The sequence below is a fragment of the Equus quagga genome, chromosome 20, assembly GCF_021613505.1.
Source record: "Equus quagga isolate Etosha38 chromosome 20, UCLA_HA_Equagga_1.0, whole genome shotgun sequence".
NCBI lineage: Eukaryota > Metazoa > Chordata > Mammalia > Perissodactyla > Equidae > Equus > Equus quagga.
In genome coordinates this window covers 24,694,419-24,717,418 of record NC_060286.1, presented here as the reverse complement: position 1 = coordinate 24,717,418, position 23,000 = coordinate 24,694,419, and the positions used below count along the sequence as shown (strand labels likewise).

The window sequence follows — 23,000 nt, the reverse complement described above, 5'->3', positions numbered from 1 at the left end:
TTTTTAACCATGGGTCTACAGAATGGCGCTCCACTTAGATGGACGATGTGACTTCTAACAATTCAGTTAATTTGTTCACAGCTCCCCGTCCATCACTAATGTAAAGATAGACTTAGAATAACTGTCTTGGAGATATCTATGGGATAAAAGACAAGCATAGGCCCTCGAACCTGAAAACTTGATTCCAGTTCTGCCTCTGTTTGCTGGCTGTGCGATGTTCACCAATGATGAATGTCAAGGTGAAATAATAGGCATTACCATCACCCACGCCTTGCCTTCTTCATAGAATTGTTCTAAAGAGAAAATGTCTTTAACCTAAAGTATCATTCAGCATAATCCTCTGCAAAAATCTCACCCCTCTCTCCGTCAAGCTTCTCTGTGAGCACTTAAAAATAATGGATAAAGCGCCCCTTTTGGACAAGCAGATTGTAGCTGCTCCACAATTGTTTGTTCCTCGTCCCCTGTAAATATCTCCCAAGTAAAATGAAAGGTCTAGATCTGCGCTGTCCGCTACAATACCATTTGCTCCGTGTGACCATTGAACGCTTGAAATGTGGTGAGTCCAAGGGGAAGTGTGCTGCGAACTGTAAAATTCACACCAATTTTCAAAGACTGAACATGAAAAATAGATGTAAAATATTTCATTAGTAACTTTCATTTGATTATATATGGAGATGATAATACTTTTGATATATCAGGTTAAATAAAATATATTATTTAAATGAATGTAGCTACTGAAATTTAAAATGATATATGGACTCACATATTTCCGCTGGACAGTTTTGGTCTTGACTGTGCAGGTTTTCAATTCCTCCCTTGCTGTGAGGTTCCATGATGCAAACATGAACATCTTAGAGGGAAAAGAAGCTCCAGGTGAGCCTGGGACTTAGGTCTCAGGAAGCACACAAATGGGGCCCTGTACAATGTATGTTTGCAGTATTGTTTATAGCATGAAGAAAGAAGCTGGAAATAACCTAAATGTTCAACAATTGGGAACAAATGGGCTCATATATGATGGTACCCCCTTATATTGGACATGTGCAACCATTAAAAAGGCAAGACATTTCCGTAAGAACCACCTGGGATGCAGTACGCCTAGAACTAAGACAATGTAATATGTCAGTTATACCTCAGGTTTTGTGTGTGTGTGTGCGAAGAAGATTGGCCCTGAGCTAACATCCGTTGCCAATCTTCCTCTGTTTTGTATGTGGGATGCCACCACAGCATGCCTTGATGAGCGGTGTGTAGGTCCATGCTGGGGATCTGAACCTGTGCACCCCAGGCTGCTGAAGTGGAGCACCGGAACTTTACCAGTACGCCACTGGGCTGGCCCCAACAAATTTTTTTTAATTTAAAAAAAGAACCACCTGAGAAACTTATTAAAAATGCAAATCCAGAGGCAAGCCTGACAGTGTAGTGGTTAAGTTTGCACTCTACTTCAGCAGCAGGGGTTCATGGGTTTGGATACAGGCTGAGGACCTAGCACCACTCATCAAGCCACGCTGTGGCGACATCTCACATAAAATAGAGGAAGATTGGCACAGATGTTAGCTCAGTGACAATCTTAAGCCAAAAAAACCCCCAGGAAGATTGGCAACAGATGTTAGCTCAGCAAAAAAAAAAAAAAAAAAAAAATCTGAAAAAACTCTTAGGCATCTCTCTGAGAAATTCTGATTCAGCAGTTCTGGGGTGAGACCTGTCAATCTCTACATTTAAAAAGTGCCCCCAAGAGAATCTTATTTCCAGACAACTTTGAGACACACTAAAATAATTCATAAGTTGTGTAACTACATGGAAAAGATAGCCAAGATAGTATTTGGAATGTTACATAATAATTTTTGTTTATCAAACAGTATTACACATGCATGTATGTGTGTATAAATATATATACTCATGCATAGGAAGAGGTTTGGACAGATATGAACCTGACTGCGCCCTGTGGTTGCCTCTGGGAGGTGTAAGGTGAAGAGAGAGGACTTTCCATCTCTCCTTACATCCTTCAATGTTTGTTTGTTTATCCATCATTAAAGGGATGAGGAAGAGGACCGCGTGTGATTTCATCAGTTCCCAAGTGTCGGGAGGGGGAGCAGGGAAGGGCGGCTGTCAGCTGCGCTCACAGCCCGGGCCACGCAGCCGTGGGGGTGGCCCATCGTGCGGTCCCCGGGGTGGAGCCAGGCCCCTCCCAGGAGCCCAGCCCAGCTCGCCTGGCCCTGCCGCTCCCCCTGCGCTCGGGCTCTTCTCCCCTCGCTGCCCCGACGCGCAGGGGAGCCCGAGGCCGACTGGAGTAAGTGACTGGGAAGACGGCTTTCCAGATGGCAGCGTGGCCCGTGGCAGAGCCAGAGCGGTGAGGTCACCCGGCACAGCTGCGAACTATTTCAAGGAAACAGGTGGCGGCCCTGGCCTCTTCCTAGGCTGGGAGTTTGCTGAGAGAGGCCCCTTCCAGAGCGACCTCAAAGCCGGGCCACAGCCACCCCTGCCGTTGGGAAAGGGCGGCGCAGGGTCACCTGGCGTCCTCGGGAGACTTTCAGACGTCGCCTCCCTCCAGAGTGGCAATCTCAGCCCTGGCGGCACATTCACTCACCCGGGAGCTTTCTCTGCGCGGCCCGCACCCCAGATGTAAAAAATCCGGATCCCTGGGATGGGGCCGAGGTGTCAGCATGTTGAAAGCTCTCAGATGACTCCAGTGTGCAGCCACGGTCCAGACCACTGAGCTAACCCTTGAACTAATGTCCCGGGACCAGAAGCATGCCCTGGAAGTTTGTTAGAAATGCAGAGTCTCAGGCCCCACCCCAGACCTAGTGAATCAGAATCTGCATTTCCACGAGATCCCAGGAGATTTGTGAGCACTTTAGGGTTTGGAAGTGTTTCTGTAGGCAGGGGTTAGGAGATAAACACGCAGGCTCTGGGGGCTTGAGAAAGGGGTGGAATATAGCAAAGCCCCTGACTCCTGTATGCTCCTGAGGAGCCCCTTAACCTCTCTGAGCCTTTCTCCTCATTAATGTACTGAAGATAAATGCTGCTCTTTGATTGATGTGATGATCAAGCTTGACAACGCCTGTAAAGTGGCTGGTCTTTAGCACTCAGTAAACATGAGCTCCTAGTTTGCTAGGAACGTACTGTTTTTAATCCTGAAATGCAACCTGCTCAGTTGGCCAGCCTGGTATGAGCATGTGCTGGCCGTCCTTCTTGTTCAGCTCATCCCCCATCCTGCCAGCATCCAACGTCTTTTCTCTCCAGGGGCTCAGACACCGAGACCAGAAAGTCTGTGGCTCGATCCAGACAGTCTCCCGTTCCAGAGTTGTTTTTCCTGTTGAAATCATGTGATTGCTCCATCGTTAGGAAAAGAAAAACAATAAAAGGGAGTAGGTTCTCGTAATTGCCATGGAAGCTGCAAATGTGCAGTGTTTTCGGTGCCAGCTGGAGAGGAGAGGGGTTTGGGGAAGGGGCTTGCCAAATCCCCACCTGCCTGGATTTCTGAACTGCAGATTAACCTCGCATTGAGAGTCTGAGAAGCTGAGAGCAGGCCTCCGTGACGATTCGGGGAATGGTACACTGATCATGACAAGGGTTGGACGACACTGAGCGATGCTGTGCTTTCAAGGATGGCACAGCTTCAGCCAACAATGAAGCCGTCTTCATTCACTTAACAAACATTAACTAAGCATTTTCACAGCGCCAGGCATTGCCCTATTATCTCTTTTCATCACCAAACTTACCTCTTGAGGCTGAGATTGCCCTATTTTGATAGGTGAGAAAATAGATGCAGAGATGTTTGGTTCGAAGGCCAAATAGCCATGGAATGACAGAATTGGGATTCAGGCAGAGGCTGTGCTGGGTCCACAGCCCACTCTGGTTCCCTCTACCGTTCTACCTCTTCCCCAACCCAGGAGGATGCAGCCGTGGGGGCTGGAGGTCTTTCTAGTTAAAGATTGGGTTGTTTGTTATAATTTGTGCTTTTTCCTCCTGGCATTGAGAGGCACCATCTCCCTAAGCCCTCCAGCAATCGCTTCATCCCCTGAGAGGGAAGACATTAGTACCACATGAATGATAGTTCTGTATTTGTCTGCAAACTGCAAGAGTATACACTCATCCCCCTTACTTTCTTTCACCTTGCCATTGAAAAAGCGTTCCTTGAGGACATCAGGAAGTACGCAGATGAGTAAAAAGGATAGAGGAGTCCTGTTTGAGGGATGGAAGCCTGAGAGAACGAACTCTGGCCTCTGCAGGGGTGGAGAACATGTGGTGGTTCTCTGGGTCAAAAAGGAGGGATTTCGGGCAAAGGGAACATCTCGGGTAAGGGCACAAAGACATAGTGTATCTCTGTGCCCTTTTTGTCCTCTCTAATCTCTAAAATGAGGCCCATTGAAATAAAAGCCAAGTGGGATTTTTAAGAACAAATTTTAATTTTAAATGAATTCAAAATAATAATATTGATATAGCCAATAATTCCTAACATTGTGTGCCAGATACTGTCCTAATTGCTTGATGTACGTTAACTCATTCACTCCTCACAAGAACCCATTTTAGAGATGAAGAAACTGAGGCACAGAGAGGCTAAGTAACTTGTAAGGGTCTCACAGCTATTAAGTGGTTGGGCCAGCATTCAAACCCAGGCCTCCTGGCTGCCAAGTCTGTGCTCTTATCCACCTGCTAGATTGTCTGTCAAATGCCAGATACTCTAACACTGCAGCCTCTGACAATCTCACTCTGAAAATATTTTCTTATAACTCATTTCTAGTGCAGAGCAGGGCTGAGACCCAGGAGACCTCTAGCTCTGCTGCGAATATCTATGTAGTAAAATAATAACAATAGTGCCTATTATGTGCCATGCACAGTGCAGAATTCTTTATAGGTGTCTCCTTATTTAATGCTCACTGAAACCTCTGACACAGGTGTATTATTATCTCCACTTTTATAAATATGGAACCAGGGCTCAGAAACCCACCCAGGATCACACAGCTAGGAGTTGGCAGAGCCGGGTGTCAACCCCAGGCCATCTGAATTCAGAGTTCTCCCTCCCAACAATACTCCCCTGGTGCCTCTTTATCTTGGGGGGGGGAGGGTCATTTAACTTTTCTCTTTTTTAGTTTTCTAATCTGTCAAATGGGGCTAATAAAAATAACTAATATCTGTGTACAACTGTATAGATTACAAAGGATTCTCAGGTGGATAATCTCATTTGAATCTCACAGCAACCTGGTCAGGTAGATCATACATCTTCCACCCAGGTCTTCTCTTAGACGCTCTAGGCTCTGATCCCTGCATGCCTAGAATACGATCTCTTTCGCTGTTGACCGCAGCCCTGCCTGCCACACACTGCCACCAGTGAGGAGGACAGGAGGGACGAGAAGGGCAGTCTCGTTCACACAAGGAATGTCCATCCTCATCTACACAGCTGAAGACTGACCAGGGAGAGCATGAGGTCACCCATTGGTCAGAGGCAAGAGAGGACATCAACCAGAAGGGCCTATTGGCACTGTGGAGCAATGATCTGGAAAGCCCTGGGAGGAAGAAGGTGTGACCACCCTGTGGAGAGATGGGATAAGTGCCCTGGGTGCCAGCACAGAGAGAACTCCTGCCCCCACCCCAGCTGCCCTCAGCTAGACCAGAGGCAGCACTGCAGTTGGAATATGGCTGCTCAAGACCAATGCATGAGCCCAACATGCAGCTCAAGCCAAAATTCGGCAGTGAACTATCAGTAGCCCAGAGCCCTGAATTCATCCCGTGTGCAGTGTGAGTGAGAGTCATCAAAAATCAATGTGCCAGCACCATTCTGGCAGCCCAATCTTCTGTGATCCTGCAAAAGAGATAGTGCACAGGCCAGTGAGGCAATCTACTCTCCAGCTCACCCTCCCGGATGGAGGACCCAGCCACAGGGTACTCAAAAGGTCCCATAGGTATGAATACAAGAGCTCCGGGGGCCTCTGATCAATTCCATATGCAGCACAGCAGATCCAAGAGTGCCTTGAAGGGGAGAAATGGGAATGGGTGGGGAGAGGTACATTTGGGTCCTGACCCAGGCTGAGGATACCCCACCTAGATGGCACTGTCAGCCCCAGCCAGTCTAAAGCATAAAAGAGGAAAATTATGAGGAAGGCATTCAAAAACAGGCCTCTGAGGCCTGGGGCCTGGGCCAGTGCCCCATTTGCCTGGTCTAACGGCAGTACTGCTAGTAATACTCCTACTTTTCACTGTTAAGTGTGGAAGAGTCATATACTGGACTAGTTTTCCCTGGCTCTCTTGCAGCTAGGAATGGCCATGTGGCTCAGTTCTAGTCACTGAGATCTAAGGGGAAGTTTACCAGGTGGGGAGGAGGGGGTGCTTGAGAAAGATTTTCCTCCCTGATATAAAGGAAAGCCTCTTTCCCAGCCTAGTCCACTTTCTTATTTCCTTGAACATACTTTTCTGAAGATGAGATAGCTGGAGCTACAGCAACCATCTTGCATTCACAAGGCAACAAGCCTAAGATAAAGCCAAAAACCCAAGCCTGGAATAGCAGAAAGAAAGAGTCCAGGTCCTTTTCCCACCACACAGCATCATACCTCGGGACTGCCAACATCTAGACTTTTCACGTCAGATCACTAAATGTCTTACTGCTTGAGCCACTATAGCTGGTTATTCTGATACTTGCAGCTGGAAAGCATTCCTAACTTAAATTTAGGCTGTGGGCATCAAAGTCCAACTCAAGAGTGGGCTAGATGCGGATGCTCAGCATGCAAAGATTGAAAGAATCTCTTTTGTAAAGGAGCTTCCAGTCTATGAATGAGATAAATACACAAATAGATGTGACCCTGTGATGCTTAGTAACACCCGAAAGGACACATAGTTTCAATCAATTACTTAAAAGAATTCAATCTTATTTAGCCAAGTATGATTAGACCTGCAAGTTCATGGATGCTGGAAAACATTTCTTAATGGGGTTGCCTTTTAATTCACAAAGGTTCAGTGACAGATGGGACTCCTTTTTTCTCTGGCCCCTCGCTCCATGTGCACCTCAGTCTTTCCTGCCTGCATCTCCAGCTGCTGCCTCCATCTTGGTGGTTGCTGTTTGTGGGGTCAGGGCCACGAACCTCTCCATTTCTGGTTCCATCTTGATTGGAGAGCAGAGGAGGGTTCTTGTAGTTGATAGATTATTAAAGTTCTTCTTAGGATTAAGCTTAGTTTAAAAAAAATTCTTCATAGTGGAGCAGCTGAAACTCAAAGGTTTTGATTGCTAAATATTGACTTCTCTTAGAGTATAATGTGAATATGTTGTTATGTCCTAATGTTCCCTTCCCATTGGGGTGATAAATGAAATAATCAAAGCAGCCAAAGACAGAACACGCTGTTCTTCACACGAAAATGTCAAGGTCTCAAAGATAATGGCTCAAAAGGGGGTCTGGTGTTACAAATGCAGGAAGGCATAAAGGAAGGGATGTCTTTGTCCACTTGGGAGACTCAGGGAAGGCTTCACAAAGGAGTAGCATTTCTGTTAGGAATGTATTAGGACACTCGGTTGCAAGTGACAGAAAGTCAAGTCAAACTAGTTTAGGAAAAAGAGATAATTGTAAGGACACTGGAATCTCTCTCGCAAAATACAAGGAAAATGACCTGGAAGAAAAGGAGCAAGGAAAGTGCTGGTCTGCAGCACCAACTGGGGGGAGTCCCTCTGCTTTGCTGCTTCTCTCTGCATCTTAAAATACAGAAAGCGTGACTCCAACTTTCTGCTCCTGGCGGGACCTTCTCAGGAACTTTGAGAAGCTCTGAACTCTGTTCCGTCATCCACATGCAGGCGGATCGGCTGCGATCAGGAGTGTGGAGTCGTGTAAGAATTTGTCAGTCCCCGCCAGAAAGACGTGGCTGAGGCAATGGAGGAAGATCCCCCGGAAGAAACAGGCAGGTGTTTCCAGAAGGAATGCTGTTGTGGTTGGGGGGTGTGTGTGAGTGTGTGTGTGTGTGTGTGTGTATGTGTGTGTGGCACTAGGCAGATAAATATAAATGAGCAGAGAAGGGAAATGAATAAATTGGGAGTGGGGTAGTTGAGGAACAGCATGCCAGGTAGAGGGAACGGCATGTTTAAAGGCACAGAGACATGAGGGTACATGGTACATTCCGGAAGTACAAATAGTTCAGCATTGGTGGAATATAAAGTTAAAGAGAAGGATGGCAAAAGTTGAGGATGGAGGTCCAGGAGGATCTTGTATCGCGTGGGAAGGTAACGAAGAATCCTTAGGTGATGAAGAACCGTTGAAAGATTTTGACTAGGAGAGAAATGATAACTTCTCCATGTTCGTTCACACTGATAACTATGAGAGGGATGGATCAGAGCAGTGTTTACAAGTATGCGGTACCCAGGATGAGCTGATTTTAACTTGATGCGGAAGCTGGTTTTAAGTGGTATGCAAAAGGGCATTAAATTTCTTTGGCTCACGGAGTGAGAGAGTTATCCTTTTTTCAATTCTCCTCCAGTCTGTTTGATTTAGCCAAGAAGAAATGATCAGTTTGTTGCCTGTGTGTCTTTAATACCCCTCTAAGGCTTGATAATCTTCCTTTGTATCAAAGAAAGAGCAGAACCTCAAACTCAGAACTTTCAGGAGCCAGCAGTATCCAGCTAAGATTAGATAAGACAGTTTCATTTTCATTGTATTATTTTTGTGGCTAACCTTCTGTTTGTGGCAAGTGATACCGGCTTTTCATTGATGATAATCATATAAAAATTCCTTTTCAATAAAGCTGAGCAAAATGAGAGCCAAGTTAAAGAAACAATTAAGTACATAATAGTGCAGGTGATACACGGATATGGTAAGAATGGTGACGGTGGGACACAAATGACTGAAATTTGGGATGCATTGGAATAGAAAAAAATAAGATAAAACACAAGAGACCTGTAAGAAGGGTATTTAAATAGTACAGTGAGAGATTTGAAACTCCTTGAGATCAGAGAGCCTTATCTTTTTATTCTGTTTTGCTCTCACGAATAAGCCTTGAGGGCAGCAAGAATGACTGTCCAGTTAGTACCCTCATCAGCAATGCCAAATGTTGTCACAGATATTGAGCTGGACCTTGATGTTAATGCAATCTTTCAAACATTGGTCCCCACAACTCCTCCTGACATGCTACCTTAAGTCCAATTTTGGAAGGTGGACAATATAAATGAACTAAATTTTAAAAAATGTTCTAAAAACTCTTACTTGTCCTTCGAGTTCCTTCAAGTCAAATGTCACCTCCTCTGAGAAGCCTTCCCTGATTCCTCTGTGTACAGACAGCTGCTCCTTGCCCTGTGCTTTCAGTGAAACTTCCTACACAACTAAGTCAAACACTATAGACGGGTTCCTTTGTGTGCCTCCTCACCAGTCGTGCAGCTGTCCAGTGACCCTGTCTTTCATTCTTTTCATCCACAGCCCCTAGGACTGTTCTGGCACAAAAATAAGAACGTGTTCAATAAACATTTGTGCAACAAATGAATCTTGCTGTGGGGACACCACGTTACAGAAGAACACTTAGAAAGTCATTACATTCTATTGATTTCAAGTTCAAAGAAAGTTCATAGAAGGGAAAGATCAACACGAACTGAAAGGTGTATTCAGGGAGTTAAGGACGTTGCAAGGCTTTTGTTGGAAACAGGAAATCTAAATAAAGATTCTTCGCCATCACTTCAGCATCTTAATAGCAAGATTTCCTACCTGGAAGAGTATGTGTATGTGTGAGCAGGGGATGTTGGCGGGAAGGATGGAAGGAGCCAGGTCCTTGCAAGGGATTTCTCTTGTCCTTCTTCCTCTCAGCCCTGTCGAGATCAACGTGTTGGAATTTGGTTGACATTGACTTTGATCTTTTTTCTTCCCAGAAGTCCATAGTGCTTGGTCCATAAATACCTGTGGAATGGAAGTACCCAGCCATAAAGACTACATTATTGACGGAAGTTCATTAAGAGTTCATAGAAGGGAGAAGGATGGAAGCAGTGAAATCTTATTGAAGGATTTCTAGTGGAAACAGGGTTGAGCTGGGCTGTGTGACATAAAGATATAGACTCTCCTGCTCCCATGCCCTCCAGCATTGCTCCAAACGGCCAGTTAAGATGGCTCTAGTCCTCTAAACCATCAAAAGCTGCCCTGCCAGTATAGTAGCCACTAGCCACATGTAGCTTTTTAAATTTAAATACCATTTAAAATTCAGTTCTTCAGTTGCACTAACCACATTTCAGGTATCCAATAGCCATATGTGCCTAGCGGCTTCCATATTGAATAGCTCAGATAGAGAATATTCCCACCATCATAGAATGTTCAAATGGAGAATGCAGAGCTAAGGAGTAAATCCTCTCCAGGTTGTTGAAGGCGGGAGCATGAAGGGGAGCTAAGCCAACTTTTAATTGCTTTTTACAGGACTTTCTGTTCCTCCACACTTTTACACTTTTAGCCACTTCCTTCATTGATAGTTTCCACACTCTCAGAATGCATGCTGTGGACTTTTTTTTCCCCTAACAATTCAGTGGTTTATAAGATGTTCACAAAGGTGTGCAACCCTAACCACTATCTAATTCCAGAACGTTTTCATCACCAAAAGGAATCTCCATATCCGTTAAGCAGTTACTCCCCATTTCTCCTTCCCCCGACCCCTTGGCAACCACTAATTTGCTTTCCATCTCTATAGATTTGCCTATTCTGGATATTTCACCTAAATGGAGTCATTCAATATGTAGCCTTTTGTGTCTGACTTCTTTCACTTAGTGTAACATTTCCAAGGTTCATCCATATTGTAGCGTGTACCAGTATTCATTCCTCTTCGTGGCTGAGTAATACTCCATCATATGGACATACCACATTTTGTTTATCCATCCATCAGTTGATGGACACTTGGGTTGTTTGCACTTCTCAGTTATTACGAATAATGCTGCTATGAACATTCGTGTACAAGTTTTTGTGTGGCATACGTTTTTAATTCTCTTGCGTGTGTACCCAGGAGTGGAATTACTGCATCATATGATAACTCTATGTCTAACTCTTTGAAGAAATTTCAAACTGTTTTCTAAGTCAGCTGCACCATTGCATCTTGTGTACATTTAAGAGAGAATTATTCTTCTCTTTACCTGGCAGTGCCTGACATCCAGAAACTACCGATTCAGTGTTGGATTGGATGAGTGATTACTTTGACCACATGAAATGTCCAACCAGCCTGAAAGTGGAAGATGTCCTGTTGACCAGGATAGCGTTGTGGCCCCAGTCTCCTTAATGCCACCCTATTAGCCTTTCAGAGATTTTAGTCAATCGATTCATGTTTGAGTACCCACTGCCTTCCACTTACAGGCCAGGCATTGGGGATAATTAGTTGGATGGGCGACCATGTAAACTGATCACTAGAAGGCTGTGAGGATATAACACGGGCAGGGGAATCATTACCTTTGCCTGGGACAGTTAGTGAAGGCCTCGCGGAGGAAAGGATATTTCAGTAGAATCTTAAGTGCTAAGTAACTACCAGAGAAGAAATAGGATGCAGGAGGCAGAACTAAGCAAAGCATTTTGCTGGATGAGACAGGGGACAGATGGAAACATAAACAGTTCCTGTCCACAAGAAGATTCCAGAATGGATGTGGTGGGATCTAGATTCTTCTTTCACTTTTCATCTTTCAAGAGGGCTGAGTTCCGTGTGATGCAACCGGGGTTGACCAATTTAAGAATCTTCTTGGGTCAGCCTAGTTCTCTGGCTGAAATAGCCTTTCTTCTTTGGAGTGATAGTTCCAATTCAAATGGAACTTCTGCTTTGGCAAAAGCTACAGCTATGGCAAGTGAGCAACTAGAACGGTGAGCTGATATCTCCATGTGCTTCTGATGCTTGGCGAGGGATGCTGGTGAAAGAACTTCCTCACACAGTCTGTTGTGCTCTGGTGTGCCTACCGGGTGACGCTTCACCCATGCCCGGTGCATCTTTTCAATATAAAATAAATTGATTGTTTGTCTATTGATATAAACTGGAGAAAACTGAGTTAATTTCCTCCTAGGGTCTTGGGCTCTTCAAACTAAATGACTTTAGGCTCACTCCAGGGCAAAAATCAGGCTGTTCAGAGTGAGTCAAGTGGGTTGTCACCAGGATCTTTACTTCTCTACCACAGTAAATTTCTTACTCAAGGGTTCTGTCAACATAGGAGAATAGAACCAGGGGCAACATACCTGTAGGAAAATGGTTACATACTAGCTTTCAAGACATTAGAGCAACCTAAGTCAAAGGTCCTAAAACATAAACTGTGCTATTTATTTCGACTCATTGTCTATCTGAGGGGAGTCTTTTTATGAGTGGTAGGACAAAGTTCTAGTGGCATCTTGATTTATAGCTGTTGTTTCTATTCTTTAGAAAGGTTCAGTGCAGGTGGAAGAAAATGTTGCGAGGATTAAAGACTATGGGGGAAGAAATGGAGGATGGGAACAATTTTAATTCCTGACAATCCTTCTCCATTCTAACTTGTGCCTCTTTACCGCCGTATGGACTGACTGAGTGTGTCTTCCGGATGAAAATTTCTCCATACGCAGAACTGATGTCACTTGTCCACACGTTTCAAAGGACATATGGACACCCTTATGACAGCTGTTTCTGTATTTCTGAATTAATATATGTAAAGCACTTGGAAAAGTGTTCAGAAAACAACATGCACCACGGAAATGTTCCGGTTATTATTATTATTATTATTCAACCTCATCTCCCTAGCTAGGCATTAAGTTCTTTGTAAATGAAGATCTTACCATCTTTCTCGTTCTTAATAATTTGTTAAGGTGATTAGGCTCTTGGACAAGTCACTTCTCTTTTGCGAGGTCCGGTTGGACCACATAGAGATTGTGTGTAAAGTCCAATGTGAATCCACAAACACAATTTTGCGCCCACTGTTTACAAGCCACTGCCCTACGTCCTAAACCCTTTATTTATAGCAAAAGTATCAAAATGAACACGAAGTCATAGCTCCATGTAGGCGTGAGGCCGGAGAAGCAACGATTCCCCCACCGGCTAGCCTTGGCGCGGGGTGTGGGAGAGCCTCCAAAGCGATCCCCACTCCCCGCCACCCCGTGTTACTCTCAGAGACGCTTTCCGCTCCGCCCCGTGCCCGGACAGCAGGCCGGCCCCACCCGGCGCGGAGGGGCAGGACCCAAGTTTCAGCGTCTGGATCCGGGCCCCGGGGTGCAGCAGGGACGCGAGGCTTCGGCGCCGGGGGCGCGGGGAGCAGGTCCAGGCGGCGCCCGGCCCGTGCCCCCGCCCCGGCTCCCGGCTGCCCAATCAGGGCGCGGCTCGGGCGCGCGCGGCGGCCAATCAGGAGCGGCGGGAGCGGCGCCCGGAGCCGGCGGGCGCAGAGCGAGCCCGGACTCGGGAGCCGGCGGCGGCGCTGCGGCCCGGAGGGAGCAGGCGAGAGCTGTGCGGCCGGGGGATCCCCGGGCCAGCCCAGCCGGCTCTGCAGCGGCCACCTTCTGGCCGACACTCGGGCCCCTGCAGGCGGCGTCGCAGGTAACCGCGCCCGGTCCCTGTGCGGAAGGGCGAGCGTGCCCCGCCGGAGGGGCCCCGCAGGTGGAGCGGGCGGGGGGCTGGCCGGCCGCGGGGTCCTAGCGCCGCGGGGGCTGCCCCGAGCAGCTCTCGCCTGCCTCGGCGGCAGCCCAGGGGAGGCGCGACATTTCCACCCGCCGCAGGCGTCCAGGAGTGGGAGGGGGAGGTGAGTCCGCCTCGGGTGGGCGGGGCTGGGGTGGGGGAAGACACCTGCGACCCCCGCACCCATGCACAGACGCTGTTTGCCCGCGGGTGTCTTCCCCGAGATCTGGGTCCCCGGGACGTCTTCATTGGCCTCAGTGGGGAGGGGACAACAGGTGTCCCTGGGGACGGTGCCTTTCCCCCCCACACCTGAAATCTCGGCTTTGGCGTTCTGCCCCACCTTCGGGGCGTCCGGAGACAGGACCCCAGCCTGGCCTCTCAGGCGCGCTGCCCGCTGGACAGCGCTCAGAGGCGGCCTGGACCGGCCGACCCGGGCTTTGGATGGAGTTTCCTCTGCGCGTTGCCAAGCAATTTGCCAGACACTCGCTTCTCGCTGGGATGGAGAGAGTTGAAGATGAGTGTGAGCGTGAGCGTGTGTGTGTGTGTGTGTGTGGTGCAGCGCCTACTGAAAGGAGCTGCCTGAGTGCTGTAAGTGAATCATTAACTGTGGTCTTATGCAGCTCCTGGCCTCTGCCTGTCTCTGTCCCTTAGGCAAGTCCTTCATGCTCTCTGCGCCTCACTCTCCTAATTAGGAAAGTGGGCAGAAGGATTTTACCTGCCTGATAGCGTTGTTTTGAGGATTAAATGAGCCAGTGCCTGAAAAACACGAACACAGTGCTAAGTACGCAATAAATGCTGGCTCTTGTTATTTATTATACGGAGTGGAAGGTCTTTGAAAGAAGTAAATCAGACGTGTCCGAACTAGCCCAACGACTATTTGGAGCTCTGAACAGCTTTCTACACTTGAAGGGGAAAAAATACTATTATTAATGTTACTGATGGTATCATTTAAAGGTAATATATCCTTTGAAAGGTAAAAAACTACTTCCATGAAATAGTGAGAGAGAGATGGATTCCAACTCGTAACTGAGAAAAGCTTTGTAACCCTTGAAAAAATTGGTATGAATGTTGTGTGACAAGAATATCATATACTTTATGAATACTTGTCTTTCACTAGTGTGGCTGATTTGGGGGAAATATTTGAAGATTCTTATACTGTCTACTCCTCCCTTAAACAAACAAGTAAAGTTTTAAAACAGAGAGAAAAAAGAAAAACAGAAAACCCAACCACACAACAAAATGCCAGCAGCTCATAAAACCTAAAATTGCAGTTCCCGCTTTTGGTGGTTTTCCCTGTGTCTGACCTGGGTGGTCTGGTTCAGTTCTTTGCCACTGTGTCACTTTTCTTGTTTAATCTGAAGAGTCAAGTAAACATTTGGCTCCGTTCATTTTTCTTGTTAAAATCTAAAATATCATTATGTAGCAGACCTGCTGGGAGTTCTGAACCCTTTTCTGCTCGCCTCCTACCCTGTGACAACCCCAAAAGGACCTTCCCGAAGGTTCTCTAGGGCTATGTCAGTGGGAATCTGCCTGTCTTATCACACCACACCACCCCCATAGCTTGGGAGTTGGGGAAAACGCACAGGGAAAATGCCCCAGTTCTCCTAGGGTCTCCAAGTGCATTTGCCAGGAGCCTTCGAATGGAATGCATCCACTTAGAGAAAGTGATTATCTTCCCAGGGGGTCAGAAGCCCACTTCCAGATGCAAATCTTTCAAGTGTCAGATTAATTCGACAGCCTTTTCAGTTGTTGATAAGGAAGCTCACTCTCTCCCCCAGAGTGGGAGGATCTGCAAGCTTGCTGCTGGAGGAGAGAGAAAGGCGTGTGGGGCAGGGGGAAGATCGCTGAGTTCAGAGCCAGACCCGCGCCTGGTGAGAGCTCTGTCTCTGAGGCTGATGGCTGGGAAATGTGGACAGCTTGCTTTGCTTTTCTGAGCCAAAGTCTCTCACTCTGTAAAATGAGGACTCAAAAAAATAGTTTTAGAGGAGTCATTCTAAGGATGGTGCTCATGAATGGAAAGCCCCTAGCACAGTTCCGGGGACATAGTTACAGATCTGTAGCATGGAGAGGAGGTCCAAACGGTGAGAGTGATCAGTCAGACCTGGGAAAGAAAAAAGATTTGGTTGTGGGGATATCACTTGATCTGAGTGTAGAATAATGAGCAAGTCTCTTGTGCAGACAGGGTTTAGGTGGGGTTGGAAGGAAGGGTAGAGCAGAGGGGAGAAGACATTCCAGACAGAGAGGATATGGGAAATCAGAAGTGCTATAATATTCATCATAGGCAAAATAACAAATAACCCCCAAATCTCAGTGTCCTGCAACCACCCAGGTTTATTTCTCACGTACACCGCGGTTGCTTTTGGTTCCGCTCCTCGTCTGTCTTCATTCTGAGACCCACTAAGACTTGAGAAACAGTCTCTTTCTGGGATAATACTGATCTCGTTTATGGTAAAGGGAAAAAAGAGTACATGACAGAACAAAACTGTGGCACTCAGTGTCTGCTTGGAAGTAGCAGACGTCTCTTCCACTCTCATGCCATTGACCGAGGTAAGTCACCTGGCTAATCTTGATGTCGGTGGTGTGGAGAAGCATGACCCTCCTGCAGACAGTGAGGTATGGCCGTGTAGGAGGGAAAGTGTGGAAGGAAACAAGGCCAGGGAGGTGGCCTGCAGGCAGGTGATGAAAGCCCCGGTCGTGTGCCAGGGAGGTTGGACTTTATCCTAAGGGCGGGGAGCAGCCTCTGAAGGGTTTTAAGCTGAGGTTTGACACGGTCAGGTTTTCAGGTCGGGTACGCATCTCTAGTGGCATTGTGAGGAGATTGAAGTAGATGAAACTAAAGATAAGAGATGATGAGGGCCTGAGCTAACACAGCAGCCGCAAATCTCTCTCTCACTGTCTGCCACAAGACTGGAGATTCCACTACTAGAAAATGACTCACTAGGTGCTTGAGTGACTTATCTTTTTTACAAGTCCTCTCCTAAAATGCACAGGCTCTCTCATCTTAAAGTCATTATTTTTTAATACTGAAAGCAGCGGTTCTTGAACTTTAGTGTGCATCAGAATTACCTGGAGGGCTTGAGGAAACACAGATTTCTGGGCCCCACCCCCAGAGTTTCTGAATCAGTAGGTGTCAGGTGGGCCTGGGAATAGCATTTCTGACAAGTGCTCAGGTGATGCTGATCCTGCCAGCCCAAAGACTACACTTGGAAAACCACTGAACCGAAGGGAGAAATTAAGACATGGTTGAGGGGAAGATGTGAATAGATGGGCCTAATGGAAGGAGGGAAATGTCTGGAAGGTCCCAGCATTCTCCATGTGGCACTTTTGCTGACAGCTGGCTCTGGTCATGAGCAGTGGGGTCTGTAAGAGTGACTGAGTCTCCAGGTTTATATCAAACTGCAGATGCAATTCTCATAGTGAGAAAATGAAAAAAATCCCGGATTCACACAAGTAAGCATACAAGTGCTGCTTATCCCCTCCTGTTGTAATTCTGCCCTGACTCCCCATCCTCTCGTTGAGCACACACCCTTTTGCCTGGCTCCAGACCTCTCCTCAAGCCTGTCAGCATGGTCCAATCCTGATCCGTCACACTTCTTGTCGTCCCAGTTTTAATTTCTTCTGCAGCTGGGTTTGCCCACTGGGTGGACATTTGGCTGAATTTTAAAATAGTCAGACCAAGAAATTTCTCGCCTCACTTGAGGTCACCTTCATGAATAAACATCTGTACCATGTGATCATGCAAATTGTGATCAAGCCCCTCCCCAAGATAAATAACCCCTGAGAACCCAAGATCGCCCGTGGTGTGGCTTATACTCTTGGGTGGAGCAAGTCGAAACAATTCCCTTAGCTGTGACTAACCCCTCCTGTCATGAGAGAGCATTCCAAGAATGGACGGTAAGGAGAAAATATGTTGGCGTGTACAACACGACACAAGAAATCAAACATAGTGAGGGTGTGTTTTCTTTTCACTGTATTTTTCTCAATCCTGGATATGGCAAAAGTTTCAGCTCTATCAGGGTCCAGATAATCAAATGCCTGATTATCTGGCATAATTATATGCCTGTCCAACAGACACCATGCGAATGTGTGACATATTTTCAAGGTCAACATTTTGAGTGCTGGCTAGTGGGTGGCAATATTTCTTTCAAGGTGAGATGAGTGTAAAACAGTCTATTGGAGTGTGGAAGAATATACTAGAAATTCTATATGTATTAAATTTGATAGAATAAGAAGTGTTGTGGTGGCCCAAGCTATAAAATGAAGATCCTTTTTCTACCTGAGATTTGACCAAATCAACCTTAAAGGTGAGTTTTCTGAAATAGGAGAATTCCCTTGGATTCTGCCTACCTTGAGAGGTGGATGAGAAAGCTCAGAACCATAACCGCTTCTAGGAGGCCTCAGGCCAACTCCGTTGGTCAGATCTGTCTGTTTCCTTCTCCAGGTGATTTTGGAAAGCCAGCTGCTTCCCCTCCTCCCACAGCCTTGGCCTTAGTGCCACGTTCCCTTCGTCAACTCTGCAATGAGCTACCACGGTTCCCTCAATTTCAGGTCTCCAGGAAACTTGGTCTAAAGTTTCAAAAGATGCAGCAAACAAAACCCTAGATATGAGTGAGAGCCAGTGAGGGAAGGGACACTTAAACTGACCAGGATGGATTTGAAACACTGAGCATTCTCATTAGAAAGTGTTACTATTTCCCATTGGATCACATTTATCCAGCAATTTGATATTTAAGAAATGTACATATCAAATCACTAGAAAAATAATATCCTCCCTATATGTTTATACTGAGTAAATGCTGTCATATAAATCATATATATGTATATATTTACATCTCTAGCAATTTCAGGAGGTAGGTTTCTAGTGTTATTGCTGTCTTTCTGAAATGCAATAACTAAGAAGCAGTTGGCCAAAATTCAACAGACAAATGATAGAAGGACAGGATTGAAAACTCAAAGTCCCTTGAATTTTTTGTTCATTGTGTACACCTCCGTCACCCCACCTGGCCCCATACTAAACTAGACTTGTGTCCTGAGGTGGCCTCACTAGCAGGCAAGAGATGGTCCATGTTCTTTGTGGTATTTAGTTAAAATGAGTGTAAAGCTACTTTGCAGATTGCTGATGGCCCAGTAAAATCTTTGGAAGGTGGCTTCATGCGAATGGCACTGAACATCTTCTGGGTGCAAGGCTCTGAGGAAGATACTATAAGGAATTCAGAGAAGTGTAACAGTCTTCTGACACAGCCTCTAATCTGAGAGAGAAATGGCATAATATTTATGCAAAATTAATAATGGTTAAACAACAATGAGGGCAACAGTAGGCAAATAATCAAAGGGGGCATCAAGTGCTGTGAATTCAGAGATGGGGCATCCTTCTGAGGTTGTGCTGGGCTGGGAAGGGTCGTGGAGGCGCAGTTGCACTGGACAGGAGGCGGAAGCAGGATTGAGATGGGAGCATCGGGTTTTAGGGAATGGCGCTAAGTGAACTGAGGTCTCGTGGTCAGCATAGGCTGTTCCAGGTCCGTGACTAGTCTTCCGTATTTGGAGTGAAGGGATCAAGTAGGAGAGGAGAAGGGAAGTCAGAGCTGGATGAATTTGTAGTAAAGTCTTCCTTTCTTAACTGCCGTCTGACCATCTAATCTGAATATTCTGATGGCTTGCATCACCTCCCGACAAATGAAGTCATTCGGTGACTCATTAGCAGATGAGTAACACTGGGCTCTGATTTGACCTTCTTAACATGTTCATTTTATTAATAGGAAAGAACTTTGGAGCTGAGGATATCAAATCTCTTTATAAATAAAATCTAATCCTATCATAAACTCTGTCAAACTGGCAGACAATCGGTCACTCTCCACTTGCAAAATGACCCGGGAAGGTCAAGTGACTTGTTTAAAGTCATCCAGGAGTTCCCTGGTACTTCTGTGTTCCCTGATCCCACTGCCCCTAACATTTGGTGGTCTCCAGCTTAAGTTGCTTCACAGATCTCCATAGGGATGGTGGTACTAAGAACTTAGGGCCCCTGTCATCTAGTTAGGATTTTCTCCCTCTACTATTAGTTGAGGGCCCATGGCGGCGCTCAACTGTAACCCCAAAAGGTCCTCATTAATTTTAATTTGGGAGTGAGATAATTACAGCCTTCTCTTTCAGGCTTAACCCTGGCTCTCATTGAAAGAGAGACCATTTTAGTGCTGTGGGTCTGTGCAAACACACTATCTGAATGAAATGGCCATCTCTGCACTTTTCATGCCAGATGCCAACCAAATGCCAAGGATAGCAGGACCATCAGTGGCTTTCAATCGGCCTGAACTTTGAAGTGAGACGCCAGACCCTCACCAGCTTGATAGAATCACTGCATTGGCTCCCTTTTGAAGTTAGCTAATTGCTTTAAAAGAAAAAGTGAGATGCTTCTAAATGAAAACAGATTTTATTTCTGTTTGCTTAAAAACGGAATATATTTGTCTGTCTTTCCTGACTTAAGTTTTTTTTAAAGATTTGACTTTTCCTTTTTCTCCCAAAGCCCCCCAGTACAGAGTTGTGTATTTTTAGTTGTGGGTCCTAGTTGTGGCATGTGGGACGCCGCCTCAGCATGGCTTGATGAGCAGTGCCATGTCCGCGCCCAGGATTCGAACTGGTGAAACCCTGGGCCGCCGAAGCAGAGTGGGCGAACTTAACCACTCAGCCACGGGGCTGACCCCCATGACTTAAGTTTTTAAAAGAGAAAAATTATAATGCCGTGGTTAAGTGGATAAGTCTGGGGTGATCTATTGACAACAAGCTTATTCAGTTGTACATTGTTTAAATGTTGTCTATTGTGCGAACCCAGAGCTGTCAAAAATACAGTTTTACTTGTATATTTCCCCACCTTTGTGGGAAAACTAATAAAATATTAATAAAATTAATTTTTTTCAACATCACTCCTTGTTCTTACATTTCCCTCCACTTCAGACTCTGAACAGTTGGAGGGTGTGAAAAACTTTTATGGTTGAAATGATAAAAGTCACTATCAATAGCTATCATTCATTGAGTTTTACTCTGTTCCAGGTCCTCTGTTAGCAGTCGATGCCACATTCTCTCAATTTCCACCTCAACTCTGTGAGGTTGGGGAATAGTGGTCCCTCGTTTTACAGATGAGAGAAACAGAGGCTGGGGCTAAGTCATGTGTTAAAGGTTGTGTAGACCTGGGCTTTGAACCCCTCTTCTAGTCTCTTAACTCTAGAAGCTGTGCCCTTAGTCACTGTTGTATCTGGAAACAAAGGGAAAAGCGCTCTAAAGAGTTAACAGGGGCTATCTGGCCACACCCACAGAGATCCTGCTGTACTTGTTTTTGCCCTGTCAGTTCCCACTATCAGCTGAGCTCTTGAAACACACTTCCTTTTCTTCTTTCCCTTACTTCTTCCTTCTTAATATTTTTGTTGGAAGGTGACATCTAAAAAGCGGATCGATTGGAGGGTGGGGATCTATTTGAGTAAATTCAGCATGTCTCTCAATCACTCCCCATCAGCCTAACTGGCACCGGTGGGTGGCACCCCCTGCAGCAGCATCTCCAGCTGCGCCATCCATCACACTCCAGGCCCTAGAGCTCACATCCTCTGCTGTTGGTTGGTTTTCAGTTCCGGAGCCCTGAGCAGGCCTTGGGGAGTCAGAGTCATTTGCTGTCACATATTAGACTTGGGTGGTCACAGCACAGTGCTCATGGGACCAGGGGCTTTGATCCCCTGTCACTGGGTTGCCTCTTTCCTGTGAAGAGGGTGGAGAATGTGCCGGGCACTTGGCAGAGTGGGTCCCAGCCATAAGAAACCCGGATAAGAGTACAGGTTCATTTATGCACTTAGAGGGGAGAAAAGTATGTCTCATGGATGGAGCATGGTGAAGTGGTTAAGAGCATGGACTCTGGAGCCAGACTGTCTGGGTTTGAATTGTGTGGTCTTGCGCATCATCCCTGTGTCTCAGTTTCCTTATCTAAATAAATGGGATAATAATGGTACCTACTTCATAGAGTTTTATGAGGATTGCATATGAGTTATTTAATTGAGTGAGTTGTAAAGCACTTTGAGATCAATGTCTGGGAGAGAGGAGGGGTTACATAAAGATAGAGTGGTGGGTGAACATCGTCGTATGTAGGTAGACAGTGCTATGAGAGATGAAGCTCACCTAACTGCGTTAGTAGGGGTACTCATGATGAGTTACATGCAAATGAAATCTTATTAAATATACTAGAAGAGTTGGCCATTTTAAGGATTGGCACCTGGGCTAACAACTGTTGCCAATCTTTTTTTTTTCCTGCTTTATTTCCCGCCCCCGCCCCGCCAGATATAGTTGTATATCTTAGTTGCTGGTCCTTCTAGTTGTGGGATGTGGGACGCCGCCTCAGCGTGGCCTGACCAATGGTGCCATGTCCGCGCCCAGGATCCGAACCCTGGGCCGCCGCAGCGGAGCGCATGAACTTAACCACTCGGCCACGGAGCCGGCCCCAAGAGTTGGCCATTTTAAAGAATCATATGAGAAATATGTTTGTAAACTGCCTTTTGTGAAATGAACATGAGAAAAACAGTGTAAGAGGAAGAGGGAAGTCCAGGATGATTTGATATTTTGGACAAGGCCTACTGGAAAGATAGAGCTGCCGACATCTTGGGTGGGGAAGTCTTGCAGTGGAGTGGTTTTGGGGGAAGGAGAGCACTTGTTCAATTTTGGATGTGTGAAGTTTGAGAGGCCTGCTGGCCGTTGGAGTGGAGGTACTCAGTGGGTATCAGTGGAGTCAGGTGAGAAGTCAGGGCAGGAAACATCTATGTGGTGGTCTCTGGCTATAGATGGGATCTAAAGAGTTGAGGGAATGAAAGTAACCCAAGAATAGGAGGAGTCCTAGGGCTGAACTAGGGGTCATCCCAGCTCGAGTGGAAAAGTCAAGCTGGCCCTGGTTTTCTAGTTTGTTCTTTTCTTCACTTTGCCAGTGTAAAATAAAATGTGGACCTGTTTGATGCTGGCCTTTTCTTTGATAGTTCATCATTTGGGTTCTGTAATGCTTGGATTTCAGAGTCCACAGATGAGGGTCAGATACCACATGACCCCTTCCTAGCTTTGAGCCGTTGGGCAAGCCACTTACTCTCAGAGATTCGGTTTCCTTATCTTGAGATGGGCACTCGTAGTAAAATGCCCCTCTCAGAGGTTTGAGGGCTCAGCACATACGGCTGCATTAATGCTGTGAAACTGTTAATCGTTTTATCACAGTAAAATTGTCACTGTTTGTGCCAAAGTGTGAGAAGTGAGGAGCGGTGACAGCTCACACGTTTTTAAAGCCCTTTGAATTTTCCCTGAGCTGAAAACCACACTTGAATTTAACCTATACCACTACTATTTCCCTTCTTTTATTAAAAATAAAAAAGAGAGGTCAAGGAGATACTGCAATAAATTCTGCGCACGTCAGCCACTTATGCTTCCTCTGTAATTGAAATACTGTGGCCAAAGAT

At 46.2% G+C, this 23,000-nt stretch overlaps 1 protein-coding gene across 2 annotated transcripts in view; it reads left to right on the top strand.

The window, feature by feature from the left end:
- Nucleotides 1-13,273: 13,273 nt before the first annotated feature.
- The window catches only part of STON2 (stonin 2), a 134,706-nt gene continuing 124,979 nt past the window's right edge, over nt 13,274-23,000 (top strand). Inside the window, exon 1 of one of the 2 annotated variants that reach the window (XM_046647857.1) lies at nt 13,274-13,458. The gene's annotated coding sequence lies outside the window, so the exon portion shown is untranslated. The remainder of the gene's footprint in view (nt 13,459-23,000) is intronic. The other variant, XM_046647858.1, reaches the window with a different exon arrangement.